We start from the raw sequence: 16,293 nt of genomic DNA on the forward strand, positions 1-16,293 counted from the left end.
AAGAGAAAAATGATTGCTAGAAAAGGAAAGGTTTTATGATAATCCTGTGCAATGGAAGAGAATTGAGGGCTATTAGTATGGTAACATTTCAGGCAAAACTGCAAAGCATAAATGCAGGTTTCTTAAATGCATCACATGCTTTACTGCACTTTAAACTCCAATATTTGAATTGAACTCTATAAAAATCCCCTATAATATAGATTGTATAAAATACATATATACATATATTTTTTGCAATAAAGTTGTATGGTATAAAAGCAGCACTCACAGTGTTCTAGACACTAAAAATATTATGGTTAATGCTTTAGAATCACAGTACCACTGCCACGTGCTGATGTGTTATTAACAAAGATTTCAATTCATGACTGACAGAACTTGTTCTGTTGCAGCAGAACAATTAATGAGCTGTCACATTCCTTTTTGGTGATGCATGCAAGTAGTTCGTCATCACTTATTCCAGCAAATGGAAAGCGTTTGTCAAAATTCCATGGAGAAAATGTATCTCTGAAGCTCTCAGTCACACAAGGTAGCCTCGAGTCTGATGCAATGATTATGTTTGGGAAACATGCTAACATGTGCACCTAAATAGAAAAAGAAACAAACACTCTCAGTGTCAAAACACCAAGACTCCGTTTTAAGGGACTTGCACATGAGCAAATGAGGTAGAAATTTTGTCTGCCAGCAAGGATTACAGCAAGTGTGAGTTGTCACATGTGAAAAACAACAGATCAGGCCCACAGAAAGAGCAGAGTACTCTGCTGCTTTATTGTTCATTGTACAGCCCCAAAATTGCTGACCACAGCTCAAAACTGCACAACCATTTTTCTTTTCACTTCCTCTGCTTTTGGTTAGTTATCCCATGATAACACCTGAATATTCACACACATTCTTACAAAGTTAGTAACAAAATGCTTGCAAAATATTGCAGTACTGTACTGATCAGTACCTCAGATTAAAAAAAGAAATCAAAATAATCTTGCTAAATTTGGATGTCTAACTGATTGTTCAGTTTCTTTCACCCCAGCTTAGATTTCAGTCAGTCAAAGTAGGATTGATGGCCTTCAGTTACAGCAAGAAATGGTTCCTGTTACTGCAAAACAGATCCACAGTCACAAAACACAAACCTAACACATAAAAAAACTGAAACAGACACATGCAATTAGGAACCACTTGGGAATAATAAGATTTTAGTGACACTTCAAGGATCTCACACACACAAAGAAATTACAGTGACAAAGTCAGAATAAATAAAATTCAGTTCTCCAATGTAATGTTCAACTGTCTCATGCTTACACCCGTTTCTCAATTTTTTCTGATCTCCAATTCAAGTTTTTGCACTTACTTGGGGTCACAGAGAACTGGGAACTACCATGAGAAAACAAAACAAAACAAATCTCTCACTGCTCACTGTGATGTACCACAAATTTCAGGATTTGGAGGGAAGAGGAGGCCAGAAAAGGGGTATGGAATCGTATTTTTAAGTGGCAAAATCAGGCATTTTTACTCGTTTAATTTTTTTAATTCTTTCAGAAACACAGCCCATTTTAAGTTTTTTATTGCTGCTTCCTAATTGATCTCAAGGCACACCAAAACTCTCAAATTCCACCATTTGCCATCACACTGATGTAGCACCAAGCCAACAGATCTGTCCCATTGGAGCAGGGAAGGACAGAAGTCAGGTTAGCATTTCTTACTCAGGTGGGTATTAGAGAGTACCAAGAGCCTCTCTCAGGAGCTCTTGGAGCAGAGAACCTGGTGTCATCCAGGTTCCTGATGTCCCTCAACAGGCTCAAATTTCAGCATGTTCTCTCAAACACAAGGTTTACAGCCCCATCCATTCAGCATTAATCCAGACCCAACCATTCCAGTTTCATTCTTCAGGTATCTCCAGGTATGTTTACTTCCCAACTTTTCTCACCAAAACCTCCTTGTCTAGCATGTCAATCTCATTACTCCAGACATAAAATTATCCCACCCTCATTCAAGCTCAAACCGCCATTTGAGCCTCCTCTCCTTCCGTCCCAACTTCTTCCCCTCTGCTTGCCAAAACATTGGACTTATTTTCTTCTCCACACCCACATCCCGTTCTTATCCCTACTGCAATCAAATCAGGCAAGACAAGGCAAGGGAGAGACAAAGCACAGAGGAAACCATTCTCTTGTTCAGTTCTGGGGCCCAGGCCAAGCTCAGAGAAGAAACTCTAGGCCAAGTCCACTTCAGATCAGATCATACACATTGTGATGAAATCTCCAGGTACTGTGCTATGAAGATAAAAGAAAACGGAGCATATGCAAAACACCATTTTTAAAAATACAGCTAATCTGAGAGCAGAATTTCAGAAAGACAACACCCCACACATCCTTGCCATAAAGGCCAATTCTCTTCATCTTTCAGTCTTGTCCTACAGCAGAGGACTTTGAGACAATATTCAAACCAATGATGGAAAAATAAATAAAAAGGTAAGTTTAGTCTATGTGTCAATTTAGTAGCTTTCAGTTTGGAAAAGGGAGGCAAAGACAAATTAGATTGTAATTTAGAAATCAATTTACTAATCAATTTTGGCTAGACAGGCTTAACAGAAGCTTGACTTCACGTCAGAATCCTGTATCTAACCTAACAAATGTGATCTCCTATGTGCAGAGCTAAAAAACAAATCATACAAATATCTACGCAAATACATCTATGTTCAGGCCAGACCTTACATTTTCATGATCCATAGCATTATGTAAAACTGAGCTTTACATAGTTGTATTTTGAGTTACTCAAGAGGGACTCCATGAATTCATACTAACAAAATACATAAAGTAAAAGCAACTCCTGTACCTACTGTATTTCCTGTAATACTTGCTGTCACACACCAGCTGCCCCTCTCTTTGGCATTCCAATCAAGCCACATTCTTCCAGCTCCTCAAATTCCTGATAACTGGTAATTCAGGTGACAAAGTGGAGGGTGCACAATCTTCTAGAAATCCAAGCAGACTGTAGCAGATGGATCTTTATTATCTACAAACTTGAAGCTCCTTCAAAAAATTCTCACAAGCTGGTTTGATGCAAGACTCACAAAGGCAGTGTTGACTCTTCCCCAAAACATCTTTCTCTGAAGTGAGTCATTTAACATTTGTTATGATTTCTACCAATTTGCCTGCTATGAAAGTCATAATTATTGGCCAACAGTTCTTTAGAGCTTTCTTGGAAACTTTCCTTAAATGACTTGCATTGGCCAGCTTGCAGTCAACAGGGACATAATCAAATTTAAGTAAAAAGCTGCACATTACATTCATCAGTTTGGGTGGTTTTTTCTCAAGTGTCTTGAGAACCTTGGGTGTGCATTATCTGGTCCTGAGAGTTTGCTGCTCTTCTGTTAGCAAATGTATTTTGCAACACTTAAATTTGACTTACAGGCTCTGAAACATTGCCTGCAAATTTCCAGCATAGGCATTTTCTCCAGATTCTCCCACAATGAACTTTATCAAAAAGAATATTTTCTTTTCCTGCTGCGGATGGCTCCTTCTGTTTCTGAGAGCCCACTGGTCCTATAGGCATTCTAGGAGGCTTCAAGCTTCTAATGCACTCATACAAATACTATTACTCTTTTCATCTACTTTCAACAAGCTGGTCTTAAGATTATTTTTGAGCTGCCTTGAACTATTACTTTTATTTTGCCTATTCTAAATACAATTGTTGTAAGAATACTTACTTTTTCCCATGAGCCCTTTTTAGCATCCTCTTTAATCATGGCATTTGCCTTTTTATCTTTACATCTTGTTCTGATAGATGGCATGCATTTGCCTCAAGTTTCCAGTATGATGTCTTGGAACAGTCCCGATGCTGCCTGCAGGGATTCTACTTCATTTACTTTCCCCTTTTATTTTAAAAGTTTTTTTGAGCCCAGGTGTAACAGATATTTTACCTTCCAGTGGTCCAGCATGAACTCTGAATGATCATTAACACTGCAATCATTATTATAGAAATATTCTCTGATTGCTGTTTTGAAGGAGATCCTAAATATATTCCTCAGGAAGAAGTCAACAGTTGTGTTTCCTTTTTTGGTTGGCTGCTCCAATAAACAATCATTGATGTTATCTAAACATTTCATCTGAACACCCCACCCTCATGCAAAATCTGCACATTCTACATAAAGATATATTTAATTCATGTAGTTTTAGATTTTTTTTTAAGGTACCACAAAAAGCAAGACCTCTGAGGGAGAAAAAGTCTCCAGTTAAAATTAATATTGATATTACCTCCAACTCACTCAACCTCCAACAATTTATAATTATCTGGATTCTTTAGATTTGTGAGATTTTCACTATTCTTAATGAAACCTGAAAGCCAACTTGTAAAAAATGACAATTGTGTTCTTTATTTTGTTTAGACTCAAACTATGCTAGTGTGTTATTTCTACCCATAACATCACTCTTAATTTCTAACTTTCTGAATAAAGCCTAGTGTAAGGGACCATGCAACTTTTTTAATCCTATAACATAATCCTAACCCAATCTAGTGTACTACTGATGCAATGAGGAGTTATTACAGACCTTAGAAGCATATTTTCCTGTTACAGAGTGTTTAGTTATGATCTCTTAGTGGTCCAGTCCATCAAACAGCTGCTTCAACCCTTATAATAATGAAGATATTAACAAGTATCAAAAAATCCAAGTCTCAAAAGAGATGTCAGTAGCCCCTTCTAATGGAAGAGAATGACATCTAGCAGGACCTTTGTTTGCGTGGCAAGGTTTTGGTAGTAGGGGGCCACAGGGGTGGTTTCTGTGAAAAGCTGCATGCGTGCAGTTTATTCATTCTATATTACATACTTTGTATGTAGTGAAGGACAAGAATCATATGGTCTCACTTCTTTCCCCAGTTTAAGAGGTGCAAATTCCTGATAGTTCTATACAGAACATTTAAAGGAAGGCGCAGATTTATGCTGTTAAGCAAAATATACTTCAAAGTTCATTCTATCATGACTTCCTTCAGCAACCTTAAACAGCAGCATCCAAAATCAACAAAAGTTTCACACCAGGATAGGGAAAAGAGAACTAAATTAAAAATATCCACAAGAGGTTTAGTTTTTGAAGAATTCAGGCATTGACATTAAAGGCAACTAACACTGCAGTCAGAGGGCTTTACAACACAGAGTTAAAGCATATGAACATTTTCCTCCAAAATTCACAAGATTTAATCAAAAAGCTGAGTTAAACATCAGAGCAACCAGAAGTTTGTGCTGTGTTACCAGAAGTATTCAGGTCTCAATTATATTTAAAGGCCACAATGTGACTTGAAAACACAGTTGCCATGATTGCTGTGCTACAGAATGAGAAAAAGGCATCTAAAATGCCTCTTGCAGAACACAAAACATTTAGTCTGCTCCCACCACCTTCTGAAACATAGATTTAATATGTGCTGATAAGTTTACACTAACACAGTGAGCTCACAGACTGTTGCAGGTCCTGGTTAAAGCAGCAGGAATCTGGTTTTTTGCAAGTTTAATCCCCTGAACAGAAAGATGGGATATGTAATGAAATATGGCCTATTTCTGCAAAGATAGAAGAGATATGAGCAGTCATCAAAGGTACTGAGATGTTTCTAGTTCATTCATAAAACTAGCAAGGAGCATGCTAGGAAACTAGAGAACTATAAGCTAAAAAGCTCAGGCAGTATGAGCTCGGTAGCCACTGAGTGGCTGGAGTTCAACACTGACTCAATACTTAAATATTTGCTCAGCTCCTTTCCCAGGATTCACAGCCTGAGCAGAATTATGTGCTACTGCAAACATGCCCTCAGCAGTACCTGCACTAGTTAGCTGTGTCTACACAAAACTTCACACCAACAGGTACAGTCTTCCAGGATAATTCTGCTTGAAAGGAACCTCAAGGGGTCACAGAGTCATAGTGTGTCAATAGCAGATGTTTCTATGAAAGAATAAACGTTGCCCCGTATCCCCGTCTCACCTTGGAGTAGTTGCCAATTTCATTTCCCTTGTGATAAGTTCCATTTCAAGCCTCATTTCTCCTCGGGTTAGAACTCCAAATGTTAATGAGCAGTTAAGCTTTTACACCAGGGATGGAATTCCCTTTGCAACTGCTGTTACCCAAAGTAGGATGACAGCCGTTGGTCGTGCCAAGTAGTTTGGGAGCAACTGATGTACCACACATAAGAGACCCGATAATTCCACCAAGAAGAACAGTCAGTTTCTGGAATAAGGTAAGGAGGCAAAGCTACCAGGAGCAGAGAGAGAATAACTAATATTCCCCAAAATATGCTGTAATTCCACTCTAGAAACACCACACTAAAGCACTTGTATCCAAAAAAGCACAAGGCAAAAGGAAATCACAGAATAAAGCCTACATGTCCAGATTGCCTCCAAGGACTACACTAGGCATAAACATACTGAGTTGAAACGAATTCTTCCAGCCATACCTAGCTTAGGTACAAACCTTTCCCTTTTTTTGGCAGCCATATGTGAACTATCCCTCACAGAATTTATTCTGGGCTACAGAAACAAAAATCGTCTTCAGCACTTATGTGCAAACATATTTGATTTGTAACTTTATAAATGCTCCCTATTAGCCAACTTTCCTATTAATTGCAACACGTGCTAAGCAAACCCAAGGTTTATCTGTTGAAGTCTCCTAGCCTTTCAAGGTGTTTCTGAAGACAAAAGCTTTATAATTGCTCAGCTTTATATCTGGAATAAAAGCAAAAGTCGTATGAAATCTAGGAGGACAACATTTACAGGATCAAAGATCAAATGTATATTTTTCTAATCTTTGTATAAACAAAAATAAAATCTCACTGTTAGCCAATTATCAGTGGGAGATTATTTCATTTCCAGCATCTCATACCAGCATCTCATACTAATGTACACATCTTCCCAAATTATTCTATTCCCTTATTTAAAAAATCCAGCAAATAAGTCACCAAAAAGTTATAAAGAGTCAGCATGGGTATTCTTGCAAATCTAGAAACAAATACTTCTCAGTTTGTCTATTATAAATCTACAGAGAGCAGGTTTTGGAGCGGAGCCCAGTTATAGTTTCACAAACTAACAGAACATACAGGATGGTAACTAAGAGACCTGAGACAAGAATGGTTGTTATAGGCTGTACTGTAATTAAGAAATATAATAAAAGCCTGTTGCTTTGTCTCAAAATAATTATGGTTAAGTCATAGGTGTTCTTGAAAATTTAATTTTAGTATTTTATACCCTTAATTCAAGAAGAGGTTACAGTAACTCCCTAAACCGCTTAACAAATTAAAGAGCTTCATTTAAAAAAAAAACAGATTTAAAAAAAATTATAGAATTTAAATTTATTTTCTGTGGTATCCCAGAGCAACATTTTGAAATAGGACTGTTATAAGATCATAATTCATAAAAAATGAGCAAGGAAACAGTGACCTTTCCTGTCTATAGACCTGTATTTGGGATCTGCTGTGACTGCTTTTTGAACTCAGTGACAATGAAAGAATAACTTTTTGAATAATCCATTTCTTTACAAAATCTTTAAAAATTTGCTCTCTGTGAACAAGAGCAGACCAAATACTTGCAAAAGCCCAAACTTTGTGTCCAAGGTGCACCCATTTCTCTGGAATTATGTAAAGACATTTGAGGTAATTCCAACTGATCTCACAACACCAAATCAACAACATTCCCCTGCAAAGGGAAACCAATGTAATAGCATGGTATCATAGCTCAGTGAGTGGATTTTTCCGCTCTTCTTTTATCTCCAGGGGTTTTCCACAAGAGCACCTGCTATCGTTGGGCAGAACTTTGAGCTGCATAAGCCTGTGACAAAAAAATCCTAATGGCAAATAGTTATTAACCTTCAGGAAACAGAAAGCCTGTGTATTACTGCAATAGATTCAGAATATAAAATCTCATGAAGTTTGAGGTGTCAACAGAGTTTCTAAAGCACCTTAAAATAATTTTTAAACCAATCAGTTATTGTCATTGCTAGATGTCATGCACATTGCTACAGCGAACTCACGATTGTTGTAAATTCTGCCCAAGGAACTGATCAGCAGAAAGTTAAACACATTAGGGTACTTTTTTACAGCACAAGAACCAAAAGGCACTAGCATGGGCTAGGAACAAGCCAGTCCAAGCCAGAAACAGACAGTTCTTTCCCAACAGGTAGGAAGGAACCTGCTTTATCAAAGGATGCAAGGAATTCAAGTAAGTTCAAGGGAAAACTGGACAAAGGAGGAAATGTCCATACATTGAAAAGGAGACTGAACAGCTCTTGCAACTAAATAGCTAAACCACATCAGAAAGTCCCCCGAGCTGAAAACAGGTGGAAGTAGGGAGAGTGTAGGAAGGTGGTATGGGAGAAAAGAAAGAAGAGTATCATATGTGATCATATTTTTATCCTTCCATTGGCTTCTGATTACAGCTACTTTCTTTTCCCCCATGACCTTTAATGCATTTAATTGCACTTTAGCCCTTGCAATGGATGGGAAGATGATAAGCAGCAACTTGTGATTATAGTTTTTATTGATTTTTCCCTTGGTGTGCTGCTTTTAGAGACACTGCAGTAACAGGCAGGTGCATTGGACAGACAGAAAAAGTTTTAACCCATCCTTTGGCCCAAAAGTCTGCTTAATATGACATCTTCAAGCCAAGGATGTAAAAGATATTTAATTGTTATGAACAGATGTTAAACTTGACCTTAGACAAAGATCAGAGATTAGAGACAGAATATTAAGTTAAATCAACTCTTAATCTGAGCTATTTTTGTTTTAATACTAACGAAACTCACAAGTAACTTCACCATTTGTTTAAGAACAGTTTACTGAATTAAATGTCATTTCCTAACTCTACCTTTCCTATTCAAAGCTGAAAAAAATATCTTAGAGTACGAATATATGATTAAAGGTAGTAGAGAACCCACCCTGTGAGGAGAAGCTGAGGGAGCTGGGCTCATCCAGGCTGGAGAAGCAATGGATTTTTGCCTTTGGGGACTTAACAGCAGTCTACCAGTGTCTGACAAGAGGCCATCACAACAACAAAGCCAGGCTGTACTCTGCGGTGCAGAGTGCGAAGATGAGAGGCAATGTAGAACCAAGGAGTTCAGACTAGAGGCAAGGAAAAAATGTCTCTCCATGAGGACACACAAGCAGGGAGACAAGGTGAAGCAGAATGCCCAGAGAAGCTGTGCAGTCTCCAGCCATGGAGGTCCTCAAGGCAAGAGCGGATAGCACGATATAATAGTACAGGATACCCAAAAAAGATGGATGGGGCCTTCAAGATCGGGAAGACCATCACCACAGCCACATTCAAACTGGACCTTATTTAGCCTGACCTTTTCACCTTTATGCTTGCTAATATCCTCCTATCTGCCACAGGTACTTTTTTAAATTTTATTCTGATTTAAGTTTATTTGGAGCACTTGCTCTTAGCTTTTATTTAGTTCTGAAAGTTGCTGCTTCTATTCTTCAACCTGAAGAGGAGATTCTATGCTTGTTGTTTTTCTTCCTGTCTTATTATGCCATTCAGTACTACTACTACAAAAGCTTCACTTTTTGGCCTACCATGACTACAGTCCCACTACTTTTATAAAAAGATTTTCATATAAAGAGATTTTGCTGGAGGTAATTTCTATTAATTGTGGGTGTGCTGCAAGTATATTCAAGTACAAAAAAAAAAATTTGCAAAGGTATTTTAGCCAGCTCCACTCCAACTGTATTTGACACAAAGGCATGCAGTAAAATATTCCAAGAGTATCATTACAGTTTTTCCAAACATATAGACTCTGGCCAAAAATCTCTAAGTAAATATGTTTCACTTAAACTGGAAATTGTAAGCCTGCTTTCACTTCTAACAGTTCTATTTCTAACCTTGAGATCAGGTATGTGAAAGCTTCACGCTATGACACACACTCCTTTGAAATTCTCATTCTAACTGTGCTGCAGGAAAGAAGTAAAGCAGCTGCCCCTTTAAAGCAGTAGCAAAGAGAATATATACCCCTCCTTATCATCTCCTGCAAACGAAATACTGTGGCATATGCAACAGAAGATACAACCGCTAACCAAAATAAAATACATTAAAAACAAACAAAAAAAAAAAAAAAAGAAGGCATTGCAAACAGTACATATACTTATTTAAAGCAGTAATCTCTTTGGTCTAATCTAGTTACATACTTTCGTCTTTTCTAAGAGTCTGCCCACAGCAGATAAACACACAAACCTTCTTGTGCTGCACCAACTGACGTCAGCAGTCGCTTAGGAACCGCGTTTGGTGCAAAAGTGGTAGTACCGAAACTATGTTTACAATTGAAAAAGAATGAAGTATGCAGGGCTCACCAGAGCTTCAGGAACAGAGATACAAATTTATAAATGTAAGCTACAAAAGAGCTTCTTGAAAAATTCACGGGGCTTTCAAAGAATGTTTATCTGCTCAAAGATCTGTTGATGAATACCAAGAGCAATACAGTTATTTTTTATATTTTCAATGGTACAATTTTCACTCCGGCCAGAAAAAAATAAAAAAGTAGCTGTCAGTTTCGTCAGTTTCGAATGTAAGCTTTGAGCTTTTTTCACTTCTGTATAATCTGTAAATGAAAATTCAAATCCAGCGACAACTTTATTGGGTAACTGTTTACAGGGACAAAGCCCTGTTGTTCCCACAGCAAGAAAACAATGGATCTCACAAAACAACCTGCACCAATAGAAATAATCATGCCATCACTATTTTCCAAGTAGTCAACTGTTTAGGAAGTCTAGTATTTAAGGAACTTAGAAGTGCTGTATTTTAAATAACTCATTAGAAAAATTATTTAGAAGACCCTGAAGGATAAACAACATAAAACTACACAGATGCAAAGCTGTTTGAGACAAATTCCCAAATCACCTATATTTACAATTACAGAATTTTAATTTAAAAATATGTGTGTGAAACCTGTATGAACAGGCTTATTTATTAGTCCAGTGTAATTTACAAGTAAAGCCCAAATTCTGAGCAGCCTGATACCTTGCATTCTATAACAACATTCTATAAAGTTTCTAACCACCAAAAAAAATTTGCAGAGTCTATACCAGTTTAAAAAATGGCATTTAATGTGCTTGATACATGTATTACACCTCTATTAAGCACTCTCCAGCTTCAGTCTATGGAAATGAAACAGTTTTCTCATCAGAGCTGGGCCTAATAGGAATGCACTGTAATGTTAGACATCATAACAGAGGGAGTCTGTATCCTGTGTGCTCACATTCCTCCTGCTGGCTCTGAGAAAACATGAAGGAAGAAGCTTAAACTCGAGTGGCCAAAAAAAGGACACACCAGAGAAGAACATGGAATAATTTGAGTCAATATTACAAAACCCAGAATGCTTATTTTCACATTCTTTTGACAGATATCCAATATGAAGCCCCACATTCAACAGTGCCTCTCAACCCCTGGACTGTAATTATTTACTCAGACCTGAGAGGTTGTGTGTGCATTTATCACAGTTTTTTGCTGCACACATCTCCAATTAAAAAAAAAAAAAAAACCAAACTAACTGCATGGAAAGAGAACAATTTGCCTAATATAAGCATTACCATAAATTTTGGAAGGCTAACTGGAATATATGTTATATGAAATGGAAGAGATCAAAGTCAGGAATATTCCCCCTTCACTCCACCAAAAAAAAACCCCACCATCCAAATGCAAAGTGGAAAAACTATAGAAAAGGCAGTAAACAGGGGTAAACTTCTCTTTTTAAATACTTGCTTCCTGACATGTAAACAGTTTTACCAATTCTCTAAAACCAAAACAAAGAAAAGGAGCAAGTAAAACCAACTTGATCTGAAGCAGATAATGACTAATTTTATCTTTATTTTATTTATTTCATTCATCTCAGTATTTTTTGGTCTTCTATCAGGAGTGGGAGAAAGCTCTGTGATTCCAATGCACCCCTAAAGAATATTGTCTCTGGATAAAGCCCAGAGGTAATTTGGGCCAAGAATAGCTATATGATCCCAAACTGAAACATTTCAACACCATCCAAAGGTCTAAGTAGTTTATCAGGAAGTGAAGCAGAGAGATCTGTAGAAAAAAAATGGCTCTGCTAAACTCAGCAATGCCTTATTCATTGATTCAGATAGAGTTAAGAAATTGCCTCAGCTTGCTTTCTGATTTATATGCCTGTACCTGGGCTCTAAGTCAGCTTTTCCAGAATTCTGAATTTACTTCCCATCATACCTCTCATCATGACAGCTCAAAACTGAGTTGCCAGTCTTCTACTACCCTTGGGGAAAAAAGCATCGCTTTTCCGCTGCTTTATCTGGAACAAATCAAGGTGCTGAGGGGAACAGCTTGCTGTTCAAATGGCTGTACTTTGAGAATTTTTGAGGGGCTAGAACACAATTCAACCATGCTTCCATGGACAGCAGCAGCAGGAGACTCTGTTCTCCCAAGTCCCACTGCCGGTAAACCTCCCAAACAGAGACTTTTAGAAGCCACCTGGATAATCTTTTAAATATGACCTGAGATAGGAAGGAAAGAGCCAGAAACAAATGTCCAGTTGTTACCAAAAAATGCAGCCTATGCACTAAGCACACACTACACAGAATTCTAGTTAGAATTATGCTCCTACAATGCCAGCTTTGTGACCCACAAAGTGGTAAGACTTACTGGGAGATTAATTTTGTTGTTCTAATAACTGGTCTTGGAAATGGCCAAGTTTTAAGTAAGTGTCTTTTCCCTTCTTCACCCTCTCCTTTGTAAATGCTAGTTAATTTTAAAACAAACAAAAACATCACCTCGCTGCCTAAACAGATGACACACACATGTGAGCAGTGTAATAAACTACCACATAAAAATCATCTGACCTGCAAACGAAACGTGAATTTGGAGATACAATGAGAAACATTCTCCACAAACACGTAAGTTCCATTTCTTAGAGTGGAGAAAAAGAATTCTAAGCATCAGAAAAGACTGAGGAAAATGAGTGGTAATAAATGTTAATAAATCTTCATGCTTTCTGGTCATTTGGTGAAAAGAAATTCTATGAAAACTCCTCCTTTGCTTGAAAAGCAAGCTTCTTTGTTTCATCCTTTTATCTGCTGTCCATTTTACTACTCAGGGCTCCACAAGAATAGACTGTGACCTATCCTTTTATTTCTGAATAGATACAACACAAAATAAAATACCAGTGAAACAACTTTCTTTCACATCCCAGAAGCAGCAGTAAATCAGGCCTCATGCCAGGTCAGAATTTGTTCAAGCTCGTCCTACAAAGAATGGCCATTGCCATTTCTATTCAGTAGCCTACTGCACTGAAAAAGAAGTTGTAGTCTCTGCAAGAAAGGCACAGAGCTTAAAAAAATTAGCCAATAAATAAGTCAGCATTTCATTTATCTTGGAGCTGTCATTGCTAGACAGCTCGTTTCCTTAACTGGTAAAGACTGAAGAGCAACAAATTCAGTCCTATGACATCACAGGAAATACAATGTCATGTCTCACCACATAGAGATCACCTTCCCAAAATTTGAAAAAAAACACCTCAACAAGGAGTATCAGGACAATAAACACACTTTTCAGTAAAAGAGGTAAGTACCTCTGTGAGGAGCACAAATGATGAAATCCTTGGAAGTTTTGTCTTATGACTGGATTACCTGGCAACTTTGAGTTGGATGTTTATCCTCTGCCAAATTTCACTGAAATAAGCTATTTCAAGCTATTTCAAAGATACAAAGGATGAATACTTCAGGCTGACAAAGTTGAGGCTGTTCAGCCTGGAGAAGAGAAGGTTGCATGGAGATCTCCCAGCACCCTTCCAGTATCTGAAAGGGGCCTACAGAAAAGCCAGGGAGGGATTCCATCAGGAGCTGTAGTGACAGGACAGGGGAAAATGGCTTCAAACTGAGAGAGAGCAGGTTTAGAATAGATATTTGGAAGAAATTCTTTACTGTAGGGTGGTGAGGCACTGGAACAGGTTGCCCAGAAAAGCTGGAAGCGTTCAAGGCCACAGTGGATGAGGCCCTGAACAACCTGATCTAGTGGAAGTTGTTCCTGCCCATGGCAGGGGGGGTGGAACTAGAACATTAAGATTCCTTCCAACCCAAACCATTCTATGACTTTATGAATGATTGCATGACAGAAAGGAATTTGAAGTAAACTACAATGTGTGCACACATACACTACTTGTACATATATAAATTTGTCTACATTTACACTGAGGTCATAATTCAATAGAAGGTTATATCCCAAATAAATTACCCTAGAGAAGTACATCCAAAAAGGCCAGAGACTTCAGAGACAACCTGGAAAACAGACATCTGTGGTAAGGGAACAAAAATTCTTCACCAAGTCCAGATACAATTATAGAATCATAGAATTTTTAAGGCTGGGAAAGAATTTTAAGATCATCAAGTCCAACAAAGTTTAGCACTACCACCACATCCACCATTAAACCATGTCCTCAGGTACCCTAACCAAATGTTTTTTGAACACTTCCAGGGATGATGACTACACTGCTTCCCTGGGCAGCCTGTTCCGATGCTTTACAACCCTCTCCATGAAAATATTTTTCCTAATATCCAATCTAAACCTCTCCAGGGGTATCTTGAGACCATCTCCTCTCACCCTATTGCTGGCTGCCTGGAAGAACAGGTGGACCCTGACCCAGCTACCACCTCCTTACAGGCTGTTGTAGAGAGCAGTCAGGTCTCTCCTGAGCCTCCTTTTCTCCAGGCTGAACACCTCCAGCTCCCTCAGCTGCTCCTCACAGGACTTGTTCACCACACCCTTCCCAAGCTCTGTTCTCTGGACACACTCCAGCCCCACAGTGTCCTTCCTGAACAGAGAGGCCCAGAACTGGACACAGCACTCGAGGTGTGGCCTCGCCAGTGCTGAGTACCGGGGCCACCATCCCTGCCCTGGTCCTGCTGGCCACACTATTGCTGATCCAGGCCAGGATGCCATTGGACTTCTTGGCCACCTGGGCACTGCTGGCTCATGTTCAGCACCTGTCAACCAGCACTTCCAGGTCCTTTTCTGACAGACACTTTTCCAGCCACTCTTTCCCCAGCCTGTAGTGCTGCAGAGGGTTGTTGTGACCTGACAGGACAATGTCTTTTATTAGAATTTAACAGGAAAATAAAATAGGAAACAGGAAATTATTTATTCAAGACTTTTTGTCTTGTATCATAAACTTTAGGGATATATTTATGCTTTAGCTTCTTGAGAGGTCTATGATTTCAAGAATCAGTGCAAGTTCAGGACTAAAGCTTCAATCATGAAAGACGTTCAGAGGAAACTCAACTTGAGAGTTCACAAAAATTAGTTGGTTAAGACTAGAAAAAGCTACTTATAAAAGAAATGCTGAATCAAACAGTTCAATTAATTTCTCATCAGTGAAAAAAAATCTATATTGGTGCTTGAAAACACTGATGTAGAAACTTCAAACTTACTAACACCATAAGACTGAGTCACATTACCATGTTTAAACAATGTTGACTCCCACTTTCGCACTGAAAAAGTTTTAATTAATTGCCTCAGGCCACAGAAAGTGAGCTACTGCTTTTCCAACTAGAAAATGCAGTCTTTCAGTGTGTATAAATGGTTATTAAAAATTATTACAACTGCTTAAACAAAGACATTCTGTACAGTTCACATCAGTTATCAAACGAGTCAGAATATTAACCAATATGATTTAAATGTCAAAATGCAAAAGCTCTTATTTAACTTCATTTATTTTTGATTATATTTTTGACACTGGCAATTTTACTAATATAAAAAGTTGTGTAGCTGCCTTGAAGTTACGAGACTTCAGTGTGAAATACAGGGAACTTTACAATATTTAGACATCAAAATGGTTCAGTCATTAAATAAACAGATCTGAAAATAGGGTGGGGAAAACAGGTATCTTCTGTGAATGTTGGACGTTCTAATTTTCTTTTTTTCTTTTTATAAAATTTTAGAATTTTGGGGCATAAGGATTTTTTTTTAATTTAAGCTTCGAAGTAAATGTCGTAACAATCATTATCCAGTAACTAGCACAGCAGAATGCAGCAATTCTTCAGTCAAATAAAACCAATAAAGCTACACAAAGCACTTCCAAGAAGCTGTGGAATGAATGGTATTATCATCTCAGTATTCCTAATTTTCATATTGAAAATTTGAAACATTTTGAATACTTAGTTGAAATTTTCTGACAAAATATTGTCTCCTAAAAGTACTGTCTTCAAGCATTTTGTCCAAATAAGAATCCTTTACAAGTATTCCAAGAAAAGAGAGACTAAAACTCTCTTTTACATAATGAAACCTAAAAAACACAAATCTGTGATAGCGTTTTTTAACATTTTAACAAA

The 16,293-nt window shown here is 37.9% G+C and overlaps 1 protein-coding gene and 1 non-coding gene across 2 annotated transcripts in view; both read right to left on the reverse strand.

The window, feature by feature from the left end:
• The window catches only part of PDE3B (phosphodiesterase 3B), an 82,836-nt gene that overhangs the window by 43,835 nt on the left and 22,708 nt on the right, over positions 1 to 16,293 (reverse strand). The gene's annotated exons all lie outside the window — the stretch shown is intronic.
• Positions 8,507 to 8,693, reverse strand: LOC120410167. Its single transcript, XR_005602125.1, has one exon. It is a non-coding gene; the product is annotated as a U2 spliceosomal RNA (small nuclear RNA).

Source organism: Corvus cornix, chromosome 5 (assembly GCF_000738735.6).
Source record: "Corvus cornix cornix isolate S_Up_H32 chromosome 5, ASM73873v5, whole genome shotgun sequence".
NCBI classification, from domain to species: domain Eukaryota; kingdom Metazoa; phylum Chordata; class Aves; order Passeriformes; family Corvidae; genus Corvus; species Corvus cornix.